Consider the following 12,408-nt stretch of genomic DNA (forward strand, 5'->3'; position numbering starts at 1 on the left):
TATTCAAAATTTTTAAGAAATTTGTATCCACCAATAAAAAAATGTGGAGTTAGATTTTTTTAATATTGTCTCTCAAACTTTAGAATATGATTTATATTTGGTAGAGAAAAATAAATTGGGGGTAAAAGAAAACATTAGTTCTGTCTTCTAAAAACCTTCACACTAATCTAGTCTAAGATTTAACTTAGGGACTGTGTAGTTACAATCGAGCCATTCGGGCAGCGCAAGGACATTTCTTATGGTGCAAGCTATATTTCGGTTTTTAACTTAATTGTGGAGAAAAGATAGTATTTACAGTCGAACTGCTCTGCGGGTATTCAGCGGAGAAGTCGAGACCCTTTAATTGAGATTTTGTTCGTGAGCGTGGGTGGCGAAAATTGTCGGAAGTCGCCATTCTCATTGCTTGCCAGGTAAATCAAAGGAGGATAGGCAGGCGGGATTCACAAGTTTTCCTAGGTATTTTAAGCTTAACGTGGATGATTCAATCTGCAAGCTACACATCTTTCTCCAACTGTATTATGATAATTTTCTCTGCATCTTCTTGTCATTATTTGCGAAAAATTGGAAGCCGCAAAATACTTGATGATGAACGGTTCAATTAAGGTTTAGAAGTAAGGAGGAGGCAGAGATGCCTTATAGGCTTTTTGCTCTTTAGCAGTTTATTCTCAAGGGTATAGATGATTGAGGGAGGGTTTAATTTTTTCCTTTTTGGCATCTGGGTTTTCATTCACATTGTTGGCGTCTTCGGAGGATAAGTTTTACTTGGCCAATTTAGTTTCCGTGTCCTTGGTATGCAATGTGAGGATTTCTTAAATTGGCCAAAGCTTCAAAAGAAGGATACTAATAGAGCAAAGTAGCAGAATGTCAACAGATATTTAGATACAGGAGATCAAAAGATTTAGGTAAATTATTTAAAAAAATCTCTAACTACGGTTCATTTAGCAGTTGGTAATTGGAAATGTGCCGACATCAACTTCTGCAGATGGCCATATTGGATGAAGGGTATAGAAAACTTCGTTTTATGAGGAGAATTGTATTTAACAAGACATTCCAAAGTGTTGGTTACTGCAGATGGCCATACTGAATGAAGGGTACATAAAACTTCAATTTTATGAGGAGAATCGAATTTCACAACACATTCCGAAGGGTTGGTTATTTTCGATCTAACAACCCTAAAATGTCCTGGAGATAGCTACGTTAGAGAGTTAGTTGAGTGGTAATAAACTGGATATGCATGTGAGTTCTATATGTATGAAGGTGAAAGTAGAGCTTCTAACATGACTATCTTTTCTCTTGGGTGGCGGTTCAAATGATTTAGAGAAATTGCATCCATTGGATGGTTCTTATAAGAACTTTAAATTAATTGCTTTACCCTGGGCTTCCACCTAATCGTGTAGGTGGTGAACTAAATAATTTAAGGGCCCATTGAGAAATAGTGGTTACAATCTTTTAGCGAATTGTATGGGACTGTCCTTAATCCAAGTACATAAGGGTCTGTTTGGTGAGCGGAATAGGAATACGTATTCCGGAATATGTATTCTGGAATAGAACATATTCCTGTTCTCCGTTTGGTTCAGCGAATATTTGATGGGAATTCGCGGACCCGAAAATTTATGTTTTCTAAAATAAAAAAAAAATGGAATAGGAATACGTATTCCAATACCACCTATTTTGGTGGAATTGCAAAACCCCATTTTTGGGCCAAAAATGGAATACATATTCCATTTTTGCTTCGTATTCCAATCCTGTTTTGGTGCATCCAAACAAGGAATTCACAATTTTTGGAATACGTATTCCTATTCCACTCACCAAACGGGCCCTAAGTGGGTAGAAGAAAACAAGGTTAGAATTCCTCCTGAATGTTAAGGGTTCATTATTCTATTATTACTGTTGAAGAGAAAATGAGAAAGCTTGAGGGAACTATGCTATTCTTTGTCATTTCCCATTGTGGATCTTGGCTGATGTGCTAAGACATTGGGGTGGAGGGACGGTTGAACGGTGAGAACAGAGAAATTAGATGCTTGTATTGAGTGGGGCAACTGCATTCTGCACGAAAGTATCTTTCTAATTAACAAGACTGGAAAGTCTGAGCAAAAACTTGGGAAACTGAAAAGCATTATGATAAGAGTAGAGAAAGAATTGCTTTTGTTACTATCATGTTGAATATAGTGCGTAGAAATTAGAAATATGCACGGAACTCTTAACAGATTCGAGGGATTTAAAAAGTAAAAAGTTTTTACTCTCTTACCTAAGAGAATGTATGTTAAAACACAAAGTTTCCAAAGCCCTATGAAGTTTGCAAGCCTTTTTTACGTGATATCTTTTACTGTGGATTTTGATAAATAATTTTTCAGTTTGTGCCAACTTTGCCACCCTAAACAAGTCTTTTAGATTGTTCTCTATTCTAATCGAAGTAAAACTTATATATGAAATATCCTATTCTCAGAACTAATTCTTTCAACCTTTCTAGCGCTTTTATTTTTCTTCATTAGGTTAATAGTGAGCTAAAAAGGGATTAGATATATGTGAAACATTTTCAGTACCACTTTTTTGAAAATCTCACAAAATAGCCCAGCAGATATGAATGGTTGCAGTTGCTTTGGGTTAAGGTTTTTTTTAAAGAGTGTAATGCTACTATGTGCAAGAAAAACAGAATAAAAGTGTAAACCCAGACATCTTCATTCTGGTGAGCTGGAGTTACCATTCTAAGCTGCTAATTCATCTTTGAGAATAAACACCAGCTTCTTTGAAGCAATTAGTTCTCCACAAGCTCTGTCTCTGACACCTTCTCCATCTCTTGCTCTGCCTTAGCCACTGCTGGCTCTGTATTCCTCACTTAGCACAGGAATTAACAATTGAGTGGAAATCAGGTTGAGAATTCTTACCCTTGCCTTCAGCCAGGAAGGGTTCTTGCTGCAAATCATCGCAAACAGCAAGCATGAAGGTGATATTCCAAGCAACAGAGTAGAAAGGCACTTAGATGACTTCTAGTTCTTCCGAATTCAATTTTTAGTATTTACTATGAGAGAATGTTGCAGCAAGTGCAGTGCAGTACACACTGGCTTGCATCCCCCCTCAGCATCCAATGTGGGCAATTGTTGAAAATTGAAATACTGGGCCTAGGTGATTGCTGACAAGCAAATGGTTGCTACCTATCAACATCTATACACTTGGATTAAATGAAACTTTGAAAATCTACCTAAGTCCTCTTCTATGCCTTGAACCTTTGTTCAAGAGCACAAACTCTAACAGTGAAATTCAGTGCAGTTGACACCTTCCGAGCAATATTCACCATACCTTCTTCTGCCTTGCCTACACCAGAATAGCTGTGATGGGGATGTGCTGCCTCCCATATCACGGTTAAATCCTTTTAGTCAGCCAGAAAATCCCAAGGTTGCACGGGTACGTGGGTACGGGAATGGGAACGGGTACGGGTACACATATTTTTCAAAATAGGGGACGGGGGTACGTGTGTATGCCTATTTTTTCTATATAATTAATATTTTATAGAAAATATAAAAATCAAAATATATGTCATGAGTCATGACATTGAGCATTCAAAACAAGAAATTTGAAATATATATATATATATGCTATTGTTGAATGTTTAATGTTTAAAGTATTTTTCATAATAGGGGACAGAGTTACTTGGGTATGTCAAACTTATTTAAAAATTATACCTTTATATTTATAAAAAATCTGAAATTATGAGTCATGACAATGGTTTTTCAAAACAAGAACAGTGATAAAGTTTGCAAATGTAATGTATTGTTTTCAATTTCAGATTTGCTATATGTTTGAAATAATAATACATGATAAATGCTTAGATGCATAACAAAGAAGGCAGACTTTAAACATGAACAAGAGGATCCTAAATCATATAACAATGACATATTGCAATTGATAAACTTATGACTTGAACAGTGATAAAGTTGATTGTTAATGAGTATCAAAGTTTCAAACTGATTTGGTATTGAATTAAGTTTGATAAACAACAAGCTAATACAAAAATAAAAAACCAAAAAAAAATCAGAATCTTAATCAAGGTCCTTAGCTATGATGCTCTCCACCAAGTACCCGGTACGTGGGATACGTGTACCCGGTACTTGGGTACGTGGGTACTCGGTGCGTACGAGTACCAAGGGTGTGGGTACGAGTACCCATGCAACCTTGGAAAATCCTTTTGAAGCATGATCTCAATGTACGTAGTATGTAAAGAAAGATGTTTATCTATCATCATCCTTTTGATTTTTAAATTTGCCACAGTTATCACTGTCAGCACTCACTGTCCCTGATGCTTGTTAATGTGTAGCTAGGTTGGAAATCTTCTAGGGCAGACCTAGTGCGCCTAATGGCTAATTAGCCTGTTGGCCTTGACCATGTTGGTAATGAACTTTGTCATTTCAATCCTTAATTGGATCTGACACTATTCGGGTGATTCATGTAATTGGGCAAGACCTATTATTTTGGCCAAGACCTACATGAATATAACTTGTAGTTAATAGATCTGATTCTATTCTTGGTGCCAAATCTTCAAGGCCAATTGGAGGTCTATTAAGAGGTGTTGATTCATATATATGCAAGACTGTTACTTCAGCAATAGAAAATGAATTATGCAATGTATAGAATATGTAGTGTGCCTGGGGGTGATGATAAGAGATTATCGTCTATGGTTGGGAAGGCAACAAATCTGACGGTTTGCATGTGGTTAATGAGCACTGCCATAAAACTAACAATGCTGTCATCTCTTAAAATATGAGAACGTTACTGGTAATTTATAGTTTATGAATATTCTAAAACTTGCTGAGTTTTTCCCCAAATAACTCGTGATTCGGCGAGTTTATAGCAAAAACTCGGCAAGTTTTGGGAAAACACTTGGCCATGCAGCAAATTTAGGGGTTAAATGCCCAAAAATGTCAGTTGCAGCATTGTTTAGTCATTTTTGCAGCTTAGGGGCAGGAGGATTTATACAAATATAATATTTAAGTATAAGTTTTCTTATACTTTTTGTTATATTTGTGTAAATATTGTTAGAATGCTTGAGAAAGGTTTCAGCTTCATAGAATTTGCAATGCAAATTCTAGATTTTGGGGGTTTTCAAAAAATTCCAGGCATAGTCAATTTTCAGGATTCAACATGCCTTCAGCAGTGTTATTTCCCACAAACTTTCCTGGCTATTTGAGGTCAAATTGAAGTTAGAACAATGATTTTCTAATGATTCTATTTCATTTTCTCACAAATCACTTGGCTTCAATTCTTTATTCTTGATCCTGATAGACTTAGCTCAATCACTTGCTCACACTCAAGACAAGCATTACTTGTCAGCAGGCCAAAATTGCTCAAACTCACACTTAGACTATCTTGCTATGATGTGTTTAATTCTAGTTTTAAAGAAACTATTTACGTATGATGTATTTAGTTTTATAGAAACTAATTACAATGATGTATTTATTTCTAGTTTTATAGAAACTATTTACTAGTGTGCTTCTTTCCATCAACATTCCATATGAGAATCCAATTTTGTACCCACTTTGCATTTATATATATATATCTAAACTCTGCTTGTTTATTTTATGTTCTCATTAATTAACTCATTGGATGCATCTTCTCATTGAATTTTGTAGAAAAATACTTTTAATTAAATTTAATCTGTTTTTCAGGTTCTGAGTTTTTTCCAAGTTTTCTTTGGGCTTGGCGAGTTTTTGCCGAGTGAGAGTTTTCCAATTGCGATTCTAAACTTTGTAATCAAAGATGAAACACCAAATCTTCAGCTTTTTATTGAATAAGGATACTCATATGCTAAACAATGTATTTAGATTGTATGATCAAATGAGACAACCCCAAGGTTCCTTCTTATTGCCTCCTCAACAAGTGGCACAGGTTCTTTGAGGAAATAAAGCCTATTCCCTTTGTTTAATGACTGCTATTTTTTCAAATGGTGATTCTTGTTGTTGTGAGATTTATGCCACGACAACATGCAGAATCGAATACTTTGTATTCCGAGATGAAACACCAAATCTTCAACTCTCTCTTGAATAAGGATGCTCATATACTAAACAATGTATATAGAATGTATGATCAAATGGGTCAACCCCAAGGTTCCGTCTTAGTGTGGACTTTCACTTAGTTATAATGTTGTGATATGCTACTAGTACAAGGGGACTTATGCTATTCATTCTATAGACATCAATATCTTCAACTATTTCTTTAACCAAAAAAACTGCAAAGCTTAAGGGTTGAGAAAGCTATTGTTAGGATTAAACCTCAGATAGAAATAGCATTACATGCAAATATAACCAATATCAGAAAATAATAGATTGCACAAAAGAGAACACAAGACACCAAGATTTAACGTGGTTCACCCAATCCCTGGGTTACGTTGACCAACAACAAGTCCAATATTATTATTATCTAGTAATTACAATCCATAATCCCTTACAGCTCAATACTGCCACAAGAAGCTACAATATCACCATTACGTTATGAAATACCTAACCCTAAGCCTTTTTATACAAGCTTTTGCCGCTTACAAACTTAGGGCCAGAATAAGTTGTCTAATGGGAAAAATAGCAGCTGGGCCTTTTACAATATGAGGTCATTTTTGGCTTCAAAACCCCCACGCCCCTCAATCCCACCCTGTACTACGACAGGGAGTGCACCATCCATCAATCATACCAATGTGCTAGCAATAATCAAGGTTAAGCTTATGAATATGTTTGTTGACCACACAAGGCTCTCTTATATTCAATAAGCAACTAGTGGTATGGTCTAAACGAGCTCAACAAAGATGCATCCAAAATATCTTCCAGTTAATTGAATGCGATTTCTAATTAATACGAAATGAAATCCTATTCTTAGTGAGAATGTAAAAACCGTGCACTACTCCAAAGCAACACAAGTAATCCACCATGAAGACCAACAATAAATTAGCAATTACTTGGATGGCATAATGGCGGCAATTTCAACAAGTCTCCTCTTAACGATTGATTTGAGTTGGCCTTTTATAGTACAAATACAATGAGTGGCCAACATAGATTCAAGATCAAGGGCCAAGATTTAGCTACCATAGCCGAAAGGTAACTGCTAGCTACAAGAATTAAATGCTTGTCCAATTACAATAAAGCATCACTTCATGGGCCAATGAGAAAATTACATTGCTTTAATTGTTCAGTGACAAAATAGGGTAGCTAGAAGTGTTAGGTGGACTTCACATGCACACTTGGCATGATATGATTGATTGTGCTTGGACATGTGCAGTTGGAACTTTCTGATTGGTTGAAGATGAATGGGTGCCACCTCAGCAAGCTTTTTCTGTAGACTATCATCTCTTAAGCTTTGAACTCAAATTCTTCACCACTCTCTTGGAAATCTTCTCATTGCCATGATTTCAAACTTCTAAAAGTGAGGATGGCACGCCATTTACTTAAATCCTGAACTTGGATTTTGAAGGAAATTCAAGCTTATAGTTTCCTCTTACTTGTAGCCATGATACTTTGATTGCATCTTCGTGTTGCTACTGAGTTTTGTATTTCCGTCTTTATCTTTAACTTTGAGCCATCCATAAAAGTTTTGAACATGATCCTGCTACCATCCTTTGATCTCCAAGCATCGCCTTTTCTGTAATCACCGTGTGAAACAAGAGAGATGATTGAATTAATTCTGGACCTGATGATCATGGACAAGATTGGAGTATTTCAAGGTAATTTTGGCATGATGCTTATGAAAGAAACTTTACTTATAAACGATCTTTCAATTTCAGATCTGAATTCCTTCCAATTGTTGATTAAATTGGTTGATTTACCTTTCATGCATACCAATTCAAAACCAACTTGATCAAGAATTTTTTATCGAATGGAGGGGCAATTGATCTTTGAACCTGAATCACAAGTGGATGTAGGTGAAGATTTGAAGTGTCATAGACAAAAGCTGTTAAAACTTATATACTTTCTTTGACATTTTAATTTTTTAAGAAATTCCTGATCGTTTGACACTTGCTTATCCTACACTTGAAAATCAGATTTCATTATCATGAGTTTGAATTCAATTACCAATTGTTCGGACTCCAACATTAGCTTTCTAAGTTCTTAGATCTGCACATTTTATCACTTGGAATCACCTTTGAAACTCATCACCCAAACCTATTCTAAGTCCGGCAACTCATCTCATGTTTAGAAATGTAGTTGGGAAACAATTAGGAGGGCATGTATATGTGTCCAAGCCTTGGTACGGCTTGTCCGAGCCCTGGTCACAATCCGACCAAGGTTTGAACAGCCTAAATCTAGCCTCCTTTGTCACTTATAACAAAAAAAAATTCATTTTGCTCTTTATTTTCATTGCAATGTGATGGTTTAGGCATTGATTTTACCCCTTGGAATTCTGGATTTGATCACAACTTTTTCTGTTCAAAGGCCTAATAACACACTTTCATTGCAAAGTCCTAATAACACACTTTCATTGCAAAGTTGATCTTTCAGCCACTTGGATCAGACTTGTTTTGGGTAGAGAAAAGTGGCCTACACCTTGATGTCCATTCTTTATGAAAGAATGCCTATACAATTGAAATTTCCCCAAGGCAAGAGGGTGGGATTTTGAGGACGCTAGGACATGCTTGTCCAAGGCATGGTCAGATTCCGACTTGCCTTTGGACAGGATTCCTGGCTTGTTCTTCGTCTTGCCTCTTTTAAAGCCAACTTCCGTATCTTCTTTTATTTTGAAACCTCATTCCTTATATTGCCTCCTTTGTCAAAATCTGTAAAGCTTCATGGTTTGTCCATTTGACAAAGCGAAATCAGAAATCAGGCCCTCATGGGGTAGGTTGGAAATGAGAGGGTCAAGTGGTAGGGCAGAACATAAAATATAACAATTAAGTCTTAGACTTTAAGTTATATTTTACGTATATGGTATATACTGTTTGGATGTTTGTGACTTCTAAGAGTTATAATGGAAATTCTAGATTGAAGAAGATCTAAGATTTTTTAGACAGCCAAATTTCAGTAATCAGCATGCCATCAGTGTTCTTTTCCATAGCTTTTCCTGACTTTTTCAAGATAAATTTGATATTGGAACAAGGATTTTCCAAGATTTTTTACAACTTTTCTTATATTGAAATCAAGAATCTTCATAACATTTCACTCTTTCAGGTTAAAATTTCATCTCTTCTTGCTTTGCAATCTTCACTTCTTTTTATGCTTTGGCTAATCCATTTTATCACAAATTCCTTGATTTAAATTCTACATCCTTGACTAGCTTGGCCTAGCTCTCATTCTACATCCTTGACTAGCTTGGCCCAGCTTTCATTCCTATCCCCTGTCTGATTTGACTCCCTACTGAGCCAAAGTTGCTCAAACTCATCTTTAGATTCAAAGACTTGAATATTGCCACTGAATTAAGACTAGCTGTGACAGCAACCCCACCACCTAGCAAAAAGATGCAGTCCCCATTTGCAATGGGGCAATGGAGTGAAAACCTCACAATGATTCCTTTGTGGAACAACCTTTTTGAAGGCTAATATGATTTATCTCTCACATTTCTGAGTGTTGCTATAATAACTTTATGTGATTCCTTTGTTGAATGTTCATTTTGGGTTCTAATATAGTCACCTTTTCACTTTATCAAGAGGTTATGTTGCAATTTTTGGCTTTCAACAGATTTCTGCTGCTCCCTTTCGTTGGTTTTTGGGGATTGCGGCAAATGTAATAAGCACTGCCATGAATTTGGTATGTGTTTTCCAATTGCAGCTTCCCCTTATATGTATAAAAGATTGAGAGAATAGACATGTCCCTTCATGTGACATGTCTGTTCATTATCATAATTAAACTCTTATATGTCCCTTCATGTGACATGTCTGTTCATTATCATAATTAAACTCTTATATATATATATATATATATATCTTGATGTAATTTATCCAAGTAAAGCTACAAAACATCAACACCTTTCCCTAGGGATTTCGTTGCTACCTTTATGTGTCTCCAATGTTAAATTTCTGTTTGTTAGGCCTGTTTAAATCTAGGTAGTATTAGTTTCAGTTTTGAATCTCTTCTGAATGCTTGGCATGCAGCGGTACTTTCACCTTGAAATTTAAAATTTGATTCTCACTTCTTATGAATTTATCATTCTCTGTTGAAGTTTGTAGCTGCGATGGAGATCTTTATCTCTGCTTTTATGAGATAGAAATATGTATATAATGACTGTTATGGTTATCTTCAGCTGGAAGAAATATTTGTGATTAAATTTAAGTTAATATTATGCAAAAAGATGTGTCATATGTCATGTGAAGTGTTGAATATGTGGAAATATGAAAGGTCTTATTTTTGGAACTCAAAGAGACCTTTGTGTGTAAGATGAAGAGTCTTATGCAATCTATCTATTTGATTGCTTGGTATATTGTAAATCCATCAAGTGAAAGCCTTGTACTATGAACATTTCTTGATTAATAAAAGAGATATTTTGCTGGTGTGGTTGGGTTTTTCCCTTCAAGTGGAAGGGTTTTCCCAAGATAAATGTTTTGTGTCTTTTGTATATTGTTTATGCTTTTTGATTGTTATTTATCTATATTTCTTGGTCAAAACTTTAGCATGGTATTAGAGCTAGGTTCAGTAAACAACAATAGTGCAATTTATGTGTTGAAAATCATTTCTTTATGGCTGAGTGTTGAAGTTCTTTTTTTAAGTTTATGATAGAGGTGTGATAGCCTAAAGCCTTTTAGTTACATAAATTTGTTTCTGGAAGTTAGTAGTTCATCTTGTAGGGCTATGATTACAATCGTATGATATTTGTAGCATTGTAGTTACTCGAACTTCCGTTGAAGTGTATATTTGGTTATACATTTTCTTTTTAAGTTGGAGCCCTAGTCTAGACGTGTTGTAATGAGTTGTGTCATTCCAAATTTCCAAGTAGATGTAGTTGAAAGAGATCGGGAGCTTCATGTCAGTCAATAAGAATTTGTGTTGCTTAATGGATTTAGCAGTAACTGCGGCAATTTGATTCATGCCTTCAAAGGTGTAGCCTATGTTTGTGTTATTTCTCATATTGCTGGAATGCACTATTGTTGTTAAGGACCCCAAGGATCTTCATCAGTAGTTTGTCGAAAGGGAAGTCAAGTTTCTTGAGGATATCAACCATGTATAATTTCGTCTGATATCTTATCATTGAACCTTCTCTATTGTAATAAAAGGTTATTCTTGTGCCTCGGGAATACAAAGATGGAGCAGTTTCATTGTTTTTTGTTGGAATTCTTGTTCGGTTGACGATTCCTTGTCCAACATGGATAGAGAAATGTTGTTCATGTTGCTAATGGATGGATGTTTCAAGTGATTTGATAGAAATGGCCATTCAATGATCCGATTTCTCAAATTCATGGCAACCATGGTTATTCTTCAGTGAAAAAGTCACATTTCTTGCCTTGTGGAGCAAACAACTGTAGTAGAAGTAGGATGCACTGTCGTCTACAACAAAAAGGACCCCACTTTTTTGCTTGCAAAGATGCAGAATCTTCATTGCCATTAGTTAATTGGTTTGAGATCTTTCTTTCTTCTTTAGGTGCGAGTTCTTCACGCCCCTTCCATTTTGTTTGCTTGTTATCTGTCATCATTTTCTTCAGATGTAATTCGTTTCTTCTTTTCTAATTATTTTGATGTCTTCAATTTCTTCTTTATCCGTCATCACTTCTATGCTTGAGGTGGAGACTCTTGTTTTTCTAGAGAAACTATGACGGTGATTTTGGGAAAAGAGATGCATTTCGAATTCCATTCTCGTGCCTCTACGTGATTGTATATATATTTAGGATTGGAACGAATCTTTGAAGGCATATAGGTGGTTGCATTTTATCCACTGTCATCCTTTGGATGGGTCGGGTTGTAGTTTTTCGAGGCCAATTCAATGGGCAATTGAGAAAGAAGTGCAGAGATAATAGGCCCTTCATCGACATAAGAAGGATTTAGAGTCTAAATCAGTCATAGGTATTGTTAGCGGAAGGGTTTGAAGGACGGTGGTGGCAAGGTGGCTCACTCTGCCTAAAGCAAAGCATGAGGTTCTACCTGGTCTCCTAAATGGCAAGATTGAATATGATGGTTGACATCCTTTTTGTGTCGAGTGTGCGCTTCATCAATCTTCGAGAGCTCACTTGAGTGACCTCATCTACGTCTTGGATGTTAAAGGCAAGGACAATCCCAAAGATTGAAAGGCCTTTGTCTAGCTTTCCTATTTCTCACCCTCCAACATGGAGCTTCACTTCATGCACTCTGTATCAAGCACGAGTACTAGCGATCACTGATTCAATATCAAAATTTGACAGCAATTCAGAATTGGTCTTGAAGTTCACATAGGTTGTGTGGAAGTAGAAAAAGCTCACAACTCAACATTCATGGGAACTTGCTCTTTTATATAGCTTGTTTATTAGGTTGAAGA

At 36.0% G+C, this 12,408-nt stretch overlaps 1 protein-coding gene across 2 annotated transcripts in view; it reads left to right on the forward strand.

Moving 5' to 3' along the window:
• The first annotated feature begins 208 nt into the window (after positions 1-208).
• LOC149570757 (26S proteasome non-ATPase regulatory subunit 14 homolog) overlaps positions 209-12,408 on the forward strand; it is a 45,181-nt gene continuing 32,981 nt past the window's right edge. The window contains exon 1 of one of the 2 annotated variants that reach the window (XM_089823303.1): positions 209-456. The gene's annotated coding sequence lies outside the window, so the exon portion shown is untranslated. The remainder of the gene's footprint in view (positions 457-12,408) is intronic. The other variant, XM_089823304.1, reaches the window with a different exon arrangement.

The sequence above is a fragment of the Cupressus sempervirens genome, chromosome 3 (genome assembly GCF_028749045.1).
Source record: "Cupressus sempervirens isolate cs-2001-9-10 chromosome 3, ASM2874904v1, whole genome shotgun sequence".
Lineage (NCBI taxonomy): Eukaryota > Viridiplantae > Streptophyta > Pinopsida > Cupressales > Cupressaceae > Cupressus > Cupressus sempervirens.